The sequence below is a fragment of the Meles meles genome, chromosome 4, assembly GCF_922984935.1.
Source record: "Meles meles chromosome 4, mMelMel3.1 paternal haplotype, whole genome shotgun sequence".
Lineage (NCBI taxonomy): Eukaryota > Metazoa > Chordata > Mammalia > Carnivora > Mustelidae > Meles > Meles meles.
In genome coordinates, this window is record NC_060069.1 from 42,583,902 (window position 1) to 42,597,680 (window position 13,779).

At 36.1% G+C, this 13,779-nt stretch overlaps 1 protein-coding gene across 4 annotated transcripts in view; it reads right to left on the reverse strand.

Moving 5' to 3' along the window:
- Positions 1-13,779, reverse strand: part of ZNF148 (zinc finger protein 148) — a 123,795-nt gene that overhangs the window by 46,520 nt on the left and 63,496 nt on the right. The window lies entirely within an intron of this gene.

Here is a 13,779-nt window from a genome sequence, read left to right on the forward strand (position 1 = left end):
ATAAAGTAGAAGTCAGGCCAAAGTAAGATCAATTTCACTCCCACATTTAAGGAAACTGATGCACAAAAGGAGGTTTAAATTTGAAAAATCAGTAAAATATTGGGGGGAATAAAGGGTATTCAGACTTCACAGTAGGCTTTGCTGCCATTTATAAAATATGAAGCAACACAATATTCTAAAAGGTAAACACATTAGAAGAAAGGTAAGACAAACAATGAAAATTTATAAACTCAACACTCTGACAATATCTTAGCTTAGCCTGTACTTTCCTGGCCTATACATCAAATCATCACCAAATAAAGATGTTTATAGAACTGGATATGGTTCTGGGCCACTGTCTGCACAGGCAGGATACAAATGACACAACAAATAAAAACTACAAAAATGTTATCCCATCTTCAGTTCTCTGTTTTCACAGGTAAGAAAAGAGATGCTTGTCCTAAAAAAAGAAAAGAAACAAAAAACAGAAATGCACGAAGGTTCTTACATCACTAACGTAGTGCCAATTCTCATCACAATTGATCATACTTAGTCACCCGCTCTTTAATACTACATTTTCCATCTATCCTTGAAATGAAAACACAAAGATCTTAAAATTAAAAAACCTTTCAACTCAATAGGCTATGAACCACATTAAACATTCTCAACCTTTCTACCATGTAAGGACACAAGAAGTCTGCAACTAGAAGAGGGCCCTCACCTTACCATGCTGGCACCTTGACCCTAGACTTCCAGCCTCCAGAACTGTGAGAAACAAGTCTCTGTTCAATAAATAGAAGCTAAAATAAATAAATAACCCTAAAAACAATCCAGGAAGTACCATGTACAAGTGGCTACATTTTTCAAAACACACACTAAAAAAATGGTGCAAAATATTATAAACATCTTACAGATTCACAGTGTAAAGTTGGAAGACAGCTGTGTAGAAAGGGTTCATGAGGAAAATGGAACATAAGGCAGGGATTTCAGGCTGACAAAATAAGGAACTGGAAGCTCTCATAACTTCCTGAAGTGTAAACATTTTAAGAATCACAAATCAAGAAGAACCTTGGCACAAAAACAGGACGTAAATGATTATTGGGCTATTAATTCTATCAGATTATAGAATAATACTAGCGAACCTTCCCATGACTTCTTTTGGTATTACTTGGGACATAAAATAAAATGGTAAAATCACCACCAACAAGGCTTTGGAATACAGACATGTTGCCACCTCTGAAGCGATGTGTACTGAAATACAAAATTTGGGTTGGGTGTGAGACAGAAAAGATGATTACAGACTATGCTGAATGCTCTGTCCCATTTTGCAGGGGCACCAAAAAGTAGTTCCAATATTTTCATCAGCTTCTAAATTGCAAAGAAACCATGAAAATGTAACATGCAGCAGTAGGAAACAGAGGAATTATTTTTAGCAAAAGTGCCAAGTAGAGTATAAGACAAATTCACAAATAAATTCTGCAATTAGCAGATATTCACAAACCAAGGAAGGGCCTTTATGTATGAACACTGAAAAAAGATTAACAAATATATCTAAACCTTTCAGTTATTTCCACATATATGGAAAGTGTGGTGTTGGGTTTTTTTTTCTAAGATTTATTTATTTATTTGTCAGAGAGAGAGAGTGCACACAAGCAGGGGGAGCAGCAGGCAGAGGGAGAAGCAGGTGCCCCGCCTAATGTGGGACTCAATCCAGAACCCTGGGATCATGACCCAAGGGGTAGGCAGATAATTAACGACTGAGCCACCCAGGCGGTCCTGGAAAGAAGTATTTGTACTAGCATTCTCAAATACAACGCACTTTTTTTTTTTTTAAGATTTTATTTATTTATTTGTCAGAGAGAGAGACAGAGAGAGAAAGATCACAAGTAGGCAGAGCGGTAGGCAGAGGCAGAGGGAGAAGCAGGCTCCCTACCGAGCAAGGAGCCCGATATGGGACTCCATCGCTAGGATCATGACCTGAGCCGAAGGCAGCCGCTTAACCAACTGAGCCACCTAAGCGTCCCACAAAGCACATTTTTAACATATGAAAGCCTAGCCTCAAACCTGGAAGTATCAAAAATCAAAACATTATGAATGTCAGGCACACAGGAAGTTACATTTTTAGAATGCACGAACAAGCTTATTACCCATAAGTGGAATAAATTAAACTCCTCTATATATAACATAACCATGCACTAAAGTACACAGATCCAGCCTAAGGTGCTTAGACAAGATGAAGGTAAATCTAAACCATAAAGAGATAGACAGGTATGGTAATAAGTCAGCTAGAAAGAATGAATTGCAAAAAGGTCTGAGAAAACTTAAGTCTCCTTTGGTTTTAAGAAGACAACTGTACTCTTAAAAAAAAAAAAAAAAAGTTTTCAGTTTTTTATAAAGTAGGCTCCATCGCCAGCATGGAGCTGCTTACATTTGAGACCTGAATTTCAATGCTGTTCTCACTACTAACCCAGAAACACCATCCTAGGAAATAACTATCCTTCTTTCATAAGATCTGACTAAACCCAGGTTCTTCTCCATCTAAAACCTGAAGCCCCCTCTAGATCTCTCACTTTGAGATTAGGGAAAACTGTCAAGCATGACTGCCATATCATATCTACCTTCCATACTCCTCCTCTAATTTCTTCCCCAACACCTTTAGAAGAGACAGAATCCTATAAGGCCATACCTCCTCACCCCTTGCTACAGCCCAAGCTGGTTTTTCTTGCTACTTCTAAAATGTATCTCTTAATTATCCTGATGTTTTCTTCATTTTTTTAAATCTTTCACTTCATTCTCCTGACCTTAAATATAAAGAGGCCTCTCTACCTTGAAAAATATCCCTCTTCAGGGGCGCCTGGGTGGCTCAGTGGGTTAAGCCACTGCCTTCGGCTCAGGTCATGGTCTCAGGGTCCTGGGATCGAGCCTCGCATCGGGCTCTCTGCTTAGCAGGGAGCCTGCTTCCCTTCCTCTCTCTCTGCCTGCTTGTGATTTCTGTCTGTCAAATAAATAAATAAAATCTTTAAAAAAAAAAAAAAGGAAGAAAAAGAAAAATATCCCTCTTCTGATTCCCATGATCACCAGTAACTTGAACCCAGAATCCAGAATGACTCTTTCGAGACTTATTTCAGTTCTGGCCCAAAAAATAAAAACAAACTATCCTACTTTTCCACTTAACTATTTTGTGCACTTGTTATCTTGATTATTCACAAGTAAGATATTCTTCTTTGGTATTTCCCATAATAGCTTTACTCATTTATTCGTGCAACAGCTACTAAGTGTCTGCAATGTGCTAAACTCAGTCTAAAATAATTTAACAAAAGCTTTATATTCACTAAAATTCTAATATGTACAGAACACAATTCTAGATACTAAGAACTCATTCTAAATATAAGGTCCCCTTTTCAAAGGCCTTAAAAATGTACACGGGGAGTTCTGATGCGTAACAACAACAACAACAAAACCACCTAGCAATTCAAGATTGTACATATTAGGCAGAGAGAATAAGGGCAGGAATCAAAAGGAAAATTAATGAGATTGGAAGTAACCGCAAAAGGCTTCATGAATCAAATAAGAGACTTAACCAGAGCTGCAGGTTTATTATATATATATATATATATATATATATATATCTCCCCTTTTATTTTTGCCTTCCAACCCTGCTACCCTTCCCAACTTCTTTCTTCCAGACTCAATAATGTTAATAAGTGACATAACAAATGTGAAATGTGCTAAAATAAATTTGCCAGACACAGCGTGCGATAAATATTTCATTTGGGTTAATTTGGGTTACACATTTTAGGCTACCCTCTACCCATAATTCCCAGGTAAGAAGGTTTATTTTAGACTCTTCCTTTTCTTCATTCTCAGTATTCTACATTCATATCCAGCAACATCCATTTCATTCTAACTTTACCAACCTTGCTGCCTTACAACATTATTATCTCCCTTGTATGTTCTCCTATGAAAAAATTAATATATAACTGTTTTGGGGGGCACCTGGGTAGCTTAGTCTGCCTTCAACTCAGGTCACGATCTCAGGGTCCTGGGACTGAGTCCCGCATTGGGAATCCCTGCTCAGCAGGGAGTCTGCTTCTCCCTCTCCCTCTGTCCCGTCCCCATTGTTCCTGTGCACTGTGCACGCATGCGTGCACTTCTCTCTCTCTCTCCCTCTCAAATTAAATCTTAAAAAAAAACAAACAAAACTGGTCTTCCTGTCATCTCCCCAGTCAGGAATCTACAATAGCTCCTTGTTGCCCCTGGTATCAATTATACTCTCTCCAGTTCAGATTTCAAGATTCTCTATGATTGACTTTACAGAAAAGACCTAGGTCACTTGGCAGGAGTAGCTCTCCTTACCACCCCTCCTCTTTATTTCTGGAGCCATATGTTCCTTCCAATTTTCAATTTCCTCTGTATTCTGTGCTATTGACTCAATTCCTATCTCCAAGGTTCTGCTGTTTCACTGCCTTTCTAAAATAATCTTCCTTATTCTACCAGCTACATCTTCTCTGCCTAAAAGCACACTTATATTTCCTCTATAAAATCATTTCTCATGAACCACAATTTTTCTAACAATTTCCTTCTTCTTATGGCCAAACTTTTACAATGAGTAATCTGTGCTAAGAATACCGACACGGGGCATCTGGGAGGCTCAGTGGGTTAAAGCCTCTGCCTTCGGCTCAGGTCATGATCCCAGGGTCCTGGGATCGAGCCCCGAATAGGGCTCTCTGCTTAGCAAGGAGCCTACTTCCCCCTCTCTCTCTGCCTGCCTCTCTGCCTACCTGTGATCTCTCTCTCTTTCTCTCTCTGTCAAATAAATAAATAAATAAAATCTTAAAAAAAAAAGGTATCAACAAAATAACTGCCCCCAAATTCAGAGAAATGGTTATTCCTGAGAGTAAAAGTAATACACAGCCATATAAAAAGGATCTATTTATCACTAGAAGGGAACTGTTTCAAAGTATTGCATCCAGGTAACAAAATCAAGGTGACTGTAAATATAACAAGTGTTTGAATATAAAAATAAAGATATAACAAATTAACTGTACTGTAAACATACTGCCTAAAGAAAGAATGTTAGCTATACTGAGGAATACTCCTAGAATCTGGAATAGAGAAAGTTAAGACCAAGAGAAAGAGAGTGAGTTAGTGAGTGTAAGTGTGTGTGTGTGTATTCACAGGATAGTTTTCACAAGAACAGTTAAATGTAACTGGTCAAAAGGAATAGTTCTAATTCTAAGCTCGCCAAGTCACAGAATAGGGCAAGGAGAGGAAGCAGCACACTGATGGAATAGGCCCTTTGTGTGATTCATGAACTATAACCTTCCCTTCTGCCTGACCCATGAGTGCATTCAAAATTTTGAATGGAACTACATTTGTCAGGATTTGACAAGGTCTACAGTTATCTTTTGATTTCAAAGGGTTCAGGGATCCATAGTTCACAGCAAATGTTCTAGTCTGTTCCTCTATATTTCTTATGATAAATGTGCATTGGGGCTGTAATGCTAGCAACTTAATAAATTAGATAACTATAAGACAAAGTAGATGAAGTGCTCAAATAAAGTTTTCTTATCCAAGACAGTGCTGACTTCCCCCATTCTACATGGACATTCCATTCTTTCAACTTCCATAAAATCATGACTTAATCCTAGTCCTCATGGAAGTTTTCTGAATCTATCCTTCTAATATATATATATAGACATATCTATATATCTATATATCTAGACATATCTATATATCTAGACATATCTATATATCTAGACATAACTATGTATCTATATAGATATCTATATATATCTATATCTATATATAGATATAGATATGTATCTTCATTTTGTAAGAATTTCAGTAAATCTTTATCAGTGGTTCTCGAAGTGTGGTCCAGGGACTCCTGAAGGTCCCTGACCCCCTTTCGGGTTGTCCATGAGATCAGAAATACTTCCATAATCATATCACTTTTTTTCCCACTCTCCTCTCATGAATACATAGTGGCATTTTTCAGAAGCTAACATGTGATGTCACCACAGAGTGAATGTATTAGCAAATATGAGAATCCAGTTATGTTATAATCATCCAGGTAATACGCATATTAATAAAACTGTAAAACAAAATCTCTCTAAATTTTTCATTTTAGAAAACAAGGTTTTGTTTTATTAAAAGTGTTATTTGTTATTTTTCACAGAACTGAACATATAATACTGAAAAGTATATGGAACCAAAAAGACCCCATGTATCAAAAGCAATCTTGAGAAAGCAGAACAAACCCAGCGGTATCACAATCCCAAATTTCAAGATACACTACTAAGCTACAGTAATTAAAACAGTACAGTTCTGGCACAAAAACAGACACACAGATCAGTGGAACAGAAAAGAGACTCCAGAAATAAAGCCACAATTATATGGTTAATTGATCTATGACAAAGGAGGCAAGAACATGCAATGGGGAAAAGACAGTCTAATAAATAATGCTGGGAAAACTAGGCAGCTACATGCAAAAGAATGAAACTGGACCATTTTCTTACACCATACACAAAAATAAATTAAAAATGGATTAAAGACCTAAATGTAAAAGCTAATACTATAAAACCTCCAAACAAAAACAAAGGCAGTAACCTCTTTGTCATCAGCTGGCCAGAGAAACATTTTTCTAGATACATCTCCACAGGCAAGGACAAAAGCAAAAGAAAACTATGAGGATTACATCAAAATAAAAAGCTTTTGCACAGCAAAAAAGAAATCATCAACAAAATGAAAAGGCAACCTACTGAAGGGAGAAGACACCTGCACAAGATATATCCGATAAGGGACTTAACACCCAAAGTATATAAAGAACTTACACAACTCAATACCAAAAACAAAACAAACCAAAAAACCTCACAAATGATCCAATTAAGAAGTGATGAAGGACGTGAATAAATGTTTTTCCAATGAAGACATACATAGGGTCAAAAGACACAAAAAGGTGCTCCTTTCATTAGAAAAATGCAAATCAAAACTACAATGAAAAAAAAAGAAAAAGTATCACCTCATAGCTAATGAACTGGCTAGAAGCAAAAGAAAAGAAATAACAAGTGCTGGTCAGGATGTAGAGAAAAAGAAACCCTCATGCAGTGTCAGTGGAATCCGAATTGGTGCAGCCGCTGTGGAAAAGAGTATGGAGGTTCTTCAACAAATTAAAAACTGAAATATCCTACAATCCAGTAATTCCACTCCTGCCTATTTACCCAAAGGAAGCAAAAACACTAATTTGGAAAAGATATATGCACCCCTATATTTATTGCAGCATTATTTATAACAGCCAATATATGGAAGCAACCATATGGAAACATCCAATGCTGGATAAATGGATAAAGATGTGCTACATGCACGCATAATGGAGTATTATTCAGCCATAAAGAAAGAATGAGATCGTGCCACTTGCAACACAGACCGACCTATGGGATATTATGCTAAGTGAAATAAATCAGACAAAGAAAGAAAAATACCATGTAATTTCAATTCTGTGTGGAATCTAAGAAACGTACAAACAAAACAAAAAAGGAAGAAACGGATCCACAAATAGAGAGACAAGCTGGTGACTGCCAGCAGAAATGGCAGAGGAGGGAGGGGCAGAACAGGTAAAGAGGAGTGGGAAGTACAGGCTTTCAGTTATGGAATGAATTAGTAACAGGAATAGAAGATACAGCATAGCGATTACAGTCAGTGGTATTGTAATTGCATTGCATGGTATTACATATGGTAGCTACACTTGTGGTAAACACAGCATAATACACAGAGCTGTTGAGAATCACTATGCCGTACACCTGAATCAATGGTATACAATGTGAGATTGTGTGCCAACTACGCTTCAACAAAAAAAAAAATGAAAAAAGAAAACCTCTTTTTTAGAAGGCAGAAAAATACTGCAATTGGTGGGTACCAGTTAGCAGACAATTTCCCAATATTATTTTTTAAAGGTATATTCTATGTTAACTTGCAATGCAATTTGTTATTTACAAATTAATAAATAAAATTTTCAATTTCTAAAATGGTAAATAATGATCTATATAACCAACATAAGCCAGAGTTATTAGGAGCATTCACAATTTTTTAAGAGCAAGAGGGTTTTAAGACGAGAAATTTTGAGAGTTGCTGACCTAGACACATCTTAACTATATTTTGTGTTCCCTTCCTCTTCTCCATTCACTCTCTTTTAATGGGTACCTGGACTCCACCAACATAAAGAAATGAGTATAGATAGGTGTGCATGTATGAGTTAGCAGACATACATATATTTCCTGGCTCACTCTACTGAGATTACAAAGGAGCAACGACATCTAACACACTTAGCACCCAGAACTTAGGTTCTAAACACCATTATCCAAATAAGAGGAACTGGGGCTCCTTGGAGAAGTGACTGATTCCAGAACTGGTCCAGGGAAAAATATAAGATGACCCTGCAACATCCTGCGGTACCAGAAACCAAAGAGCCAGAAAAAGGATGAGCATGTGTCCAAAGGAGACAAGAACCAGTCTGGAGAAGCTCTTAACCAGCATAGCTGAACAACTTGAGCAACAAAGTAATGACATTACTGGATTGGAACTCATAGAATAAAATGAATAACCATGTTGAGAAAAACTGAAGTAACTGGAAAAAATTATACAGAAGAGACAGCTACGATTAACATAAATACAGCAAGAAGGAGAAAAACACAAAATCACAATTAGGTAAACACCACATTAACTACAACTGGCAGGGTCCACTAATGAATGCTAAAACCAGTAGGTAGAAATTTGACGAGAAATCAAGTATTTAAACAGATTCAAAGATATCTTAATTGCAAAGGGAAAAATAGTAACCTTATACTGGGGAAAACTGGCAGATACTACCTAAACAATCAAGGTTAGTATCACCAGTATTAAGACATACCAAATTTTGTATCAACATCGCTTCTTTGGGGTTGTCAAAAATGCAGAGCTTGGGGGCACTTGGGTGGCTCAGTGGGTTAAAGCCTCTGCCTTCGGCTCAGGTCATGATCTCAGGGTCCTGGGATCGAGCCCCACAGCAGGCTCTCTGCTCAGCAGGGAACCTGCTCCCCCCTCTCTGCCTGCCTCTCTGCCTACTTGCGATCTCTCTGTCAAATAAATAAATAAAATCTTTAAAAAAAAATGCAGAGCTTCAACCTAGTCATGAGAAAACATCAAGCCCAAACTGAGAGATATTCTAAAACAACTGACAATACTCATCAAGTATCAAACGTCAAGGTCATAGAAGACAAAGAAAGACTGAACTGTCTCATAATGCAGGAGACTTAAGAAGATGCAAAAACTGCCAACAGACACATGAAAAAGTGCTCCACATTACTCGGCATCAGGGAAATACAAATCAAAACCACAATGAGATATCACCTCACAAAAGTCAGAATGGCTAAAATTAACAAGTCAGGAAATGACAGATGCTGGCGAGGATGCGGAGAAAGGGGAACCCTCCTTCACTGTTGGTGCGAATGCAAGCTGGTGCAACCACTCTGGAAAACAGCATGGAGGTTCCTTAAAATGTTGAAAATAGAACTATCCTATAACCCAGCAATTGCACTACTGGGTATTTACCCTAAAGATACAAACGTAGTGATGCGAAGGGGCACGTGCACCCGAATGTTTACAGCAGCAATGTCTACAATAGCCAAACTACGGAAAGAACCTAGATGTCCATCAACAGATGAATGGATAAAGAAGATGTGGTATATAAACACAATGGAATACTATGCAGCCATCAAAAGAAATGAACTCTTGCCATTTGCGACGACGTGGATGGAACTAGAGAGTATCATGCTTAGTTAAGTAAGTCAGTCGGAGAAAGACAACTATCATATGATCTCCCTGATATGAGGAAGTGGAGATGCAACATGGAGGGTTAGGGAGGTAGGAGAAGAATAAATGAAACAAGATGGGATTGGGAGGGAGACAAACCATAAGTGACTCTTTATCTCACAAAACAAACTGAGGGTTGCTGGGGGGAGGGGGGTGGGGTTATGGACACTGGGGAGGGTATGTGCTATGGTGAGTGCTGTGAAGTATGTAAACCTGGCGATTCACAGACCTGTACCCCTGGGGATAAAAATACATTATATGTTTATAAAAAATAAAAAATAAATTTTTTTTTAAAAAGAATGTATAAAAATTAAAATGCATTATCAAATTATACGATTAAAGAAAACAAAATTAAAAAAACAATTTAAAAAAAAGATGCAAAAACTAAATGCAGTATAGGATCTTATACTGAATCCTCAAACAGAAAAAGGGCATTAGGGGTAAACAAATGAAATTCAAATAAGCCCTTAATTTTACCAACATTAAGTTCCTGGTTTTGATAACTGTATTATGGTTGAATAAGCTTTGATATGAGAGGAAGCTGTGTGATGGGTTTATATGCACTCAAAACTATTTCTACAACCTTTGTATGAATCTAAAAATATTACAAAAGAAAAGTTAAGAAAATTTTTATTTTTCTAACTACAAAAATACTTAGCACCCCAAACTTACCATATAGTATACATTAAATATGTGCAGATCTTCTGAGAATTATACCTCAGTAATGTTGGTCTTCTATAAATTTGTAGTTTCTTCTCCTCAGCATGATAAAGATTCATCTACCATTTACTGTGTACTGGGCACTGTCCACTGTTCTAGGTTCCTAGGTGCTAAGACTACAGGATTGTGGGGCAAGGGGTGAGGCGGAGGCAGGTGGCACATGCTCTCTAGCCCATATAGTCTATCACAGGTCATCTCAGTTTCACAGTTAAATATTTTCATCCCATCTTAAGAATAAGAGAACAAGGCCCGGAAAAGTTAAGTCATTTGTCTAAAAGTCCCATTAATTAAAAGGGGAAATCAAAATTGAAATCCAAGTCTTCCAAATCTAGCAACTGAAATCTTAACAGCTGTGATCAGTGAATTATTACCTTCAAGTAATTATTACCTTCAAGTTACCAATAAGGAAACTAAAACTTCAGGGAAGCGTCTTACCCAAACTATTATATTTCAACATTAGGACTTAAACCAAGATCTTGTATCTTTTAGTCCAGTGTTATTTCCAATACTATAACAGCTTCTTAATAAATCTGAATTATTAAAACTGATTTTTAGATACTTTTTATGTGAAAATTTTATTTTTCCAAATAGGAACTACAGTTTGCTTGCTACCAGAATGTGGAAAAATTTCTAGAGGTTCTAGAATGGCTACCATAAAAGGGAGAGAAAATAATTTTAAAAATAACAACGTGAGTGACACCTGGGTGGGTCAGTCGGTTAAGCATCTGCCCTCAACTCTGGCCATGATCCCAAGGTCCTGGAATCGAGTTCCACAACAGGCTCCTTGCTCAGCAGGGAGCCTGCTTCTCGCTCTGCCTCCTCTGCCTGCCACTCCTGCTGCTTATGCCCATTCTCTGAGAAACAAATACCTTTTAAAAAATAAATCTAAAAAATAAACAACAAAATGGACAAAATATCATCAATATACAGGTGAAGCATAAGATGTGAGTTTCAATCCTACCTCTTCTAATTACTATCTGGCTGAACCTGGCTTCTAGTTAGAAAAGTATGGAAAAACACGAAAAGCAAAGGTGGGGAGTTAAAGGAAATACAACCTAATTCCAAAAAATATTAATACCAGTGTGAGGCTGAACTAAAATTTAGTCATTTGGAACCTTCCTCACCTATACAATGGAGGAAATAATCCTCACAGAATTTCTGCATAGTTAAAAGATATTATATCTGTAAAGCATCAACTACAAAACATAGCAGTTGAAAGTGGACAGATTCTTGATGCCACTAATGATCATAATCATTTCTTCACCTCTTAATCATGGTAGTAATAATATCCAGCATAAACACATCAGAAAATCAAATGAGATTACATCAAGAACACCTTGAAAACTTTCATTTTCTAAACAAATATTTATGATTATTAATTAACATACTTATAGATTTCTACAGAATTTCTACAGAATATCTCCACCTAGACATCCTATTATCTAAATCAGTATTTCACATAAGAACCTCCTTCCAAATTCCCTGCCTTGCAATACGCTATATTACTTCAGTCTTCTGTTCAAAAGTGTCTTTTAATTTTCTTCTCCACTGCCAACCCAAGACCAAGTCCAGTTGTTTTTATTTCCCTCAACATCATTTACAAATCTAAAAATTCTATTTCCTAGTTCCTACTCTAGATCATTTATAAAGGTATTAAATTGGAAATCTCATACACTACTAAAGGAAGAATAACTGGTCAACTTTTATGGTCTACAAATTGACCAGGACATATCAAAAGTCTAAGAAATCTATACTGAAGAAATAAACTCACATGGCAACAATGTCTACATATAACGTAACAACATTCTTTATGGTAGTAAAAACAAAAGTGCAAACAGTCTAAGTATCCAATAATAAAGACTGAGGTAAATTACAACACCGCTATTTGACGTTATACAGTTATAAAAAAAATCTTAGTTTTGGATAATATTAATAACAATGAAATGCTCATGGTGAGGAGTAAATATATAATTATGTAGATAAAAATATTTTACAATATTATAAAAACACACAAATACATATGCAGCAAATTTTATACAAACACAAATACATACACAGAAAAACAAACAAAAAGCAAACACTAAAATGCTAACAACCAAATGTTAGTAGTGATTATCCTATAGTGACATTAGCAATTTTTTGCTATCTTCTTTATAGTTTTAGAATTTTTACATTTCCTCAACAAGTATGTGTTACTTTATAATCTTAAAAAGATATTAAGTCCAGTGTTAGTATAAATCCCTAGTAGTCATCAAAGAAAAAAAACCTGTTTATCATTAACTTACCATACTAAGTTATTCTAAGAACTAAAACATTAAGCCAGCAAAGTGAGACTGAAAAAACTTCTATTGTGAGTGGGGGAAAAAAAGACATCAAATAAACCTTGATCCCTACTGCACATCATCAGCAAAAATCAATTCCAAATGGATTATTAATCTAAATGGGATAGAAAAACCATGAAGCTTCCAGAAGTTAACAAAATATCTCTGTGATTTTGGGGCAGGCAAAGAATTCTTAAATAGGATACATAAAACAGTAACCAAAAAGAAAAGACATATAATAAATTAAATGTTATTAACAATAGCTTCTATTTATCAAGAGTAAAAAGGCAAATCAGAATGAAAAAGATGAGATATATACACAAAGATAAACAGATACCCAACAAAAAGATAAAGAACTACTACAAATCTGTAAGAGAAAGAAACCTAATAGAAAAATGGACAAAAAATAAACATGTGCCTTACCAAAAAATAATACCCAAATTGCCAGTAAGTGTGAAACAGTACTAAATTTTGTTTGTTTTCAGTGAAACATAACCTAAAAGTCACATTGCAAGATTACTACCCAGTCAAAAATGCTAAAATCAAAAAGACTGACAATACCAAGTACCAAGGATATGGACAATTAATATAAACTGGTAAAACCACTTAAAAAAGCTTTTTCCAGTACCTACTAAAGGTGAACATATGCAAACCTAGCAAATTCAATCCTAAGTACATAACCAACAAAAATGAGTATGTACATGCACCAAAAGACACATCCAAGAATATTCACATCAGCACTTTTCGTAATAGTCCACATCTTGAAATAACCTATACGTCAATTATACTACAATGGATAAATTTTGATATCTTCACACAAGTGATGCTTATGTAGAAATAAGAATAAACTAGTACTTGCAAAATGTGGATACATCTCACAATCTGAACCAAAGAAATCATATCCTACAGA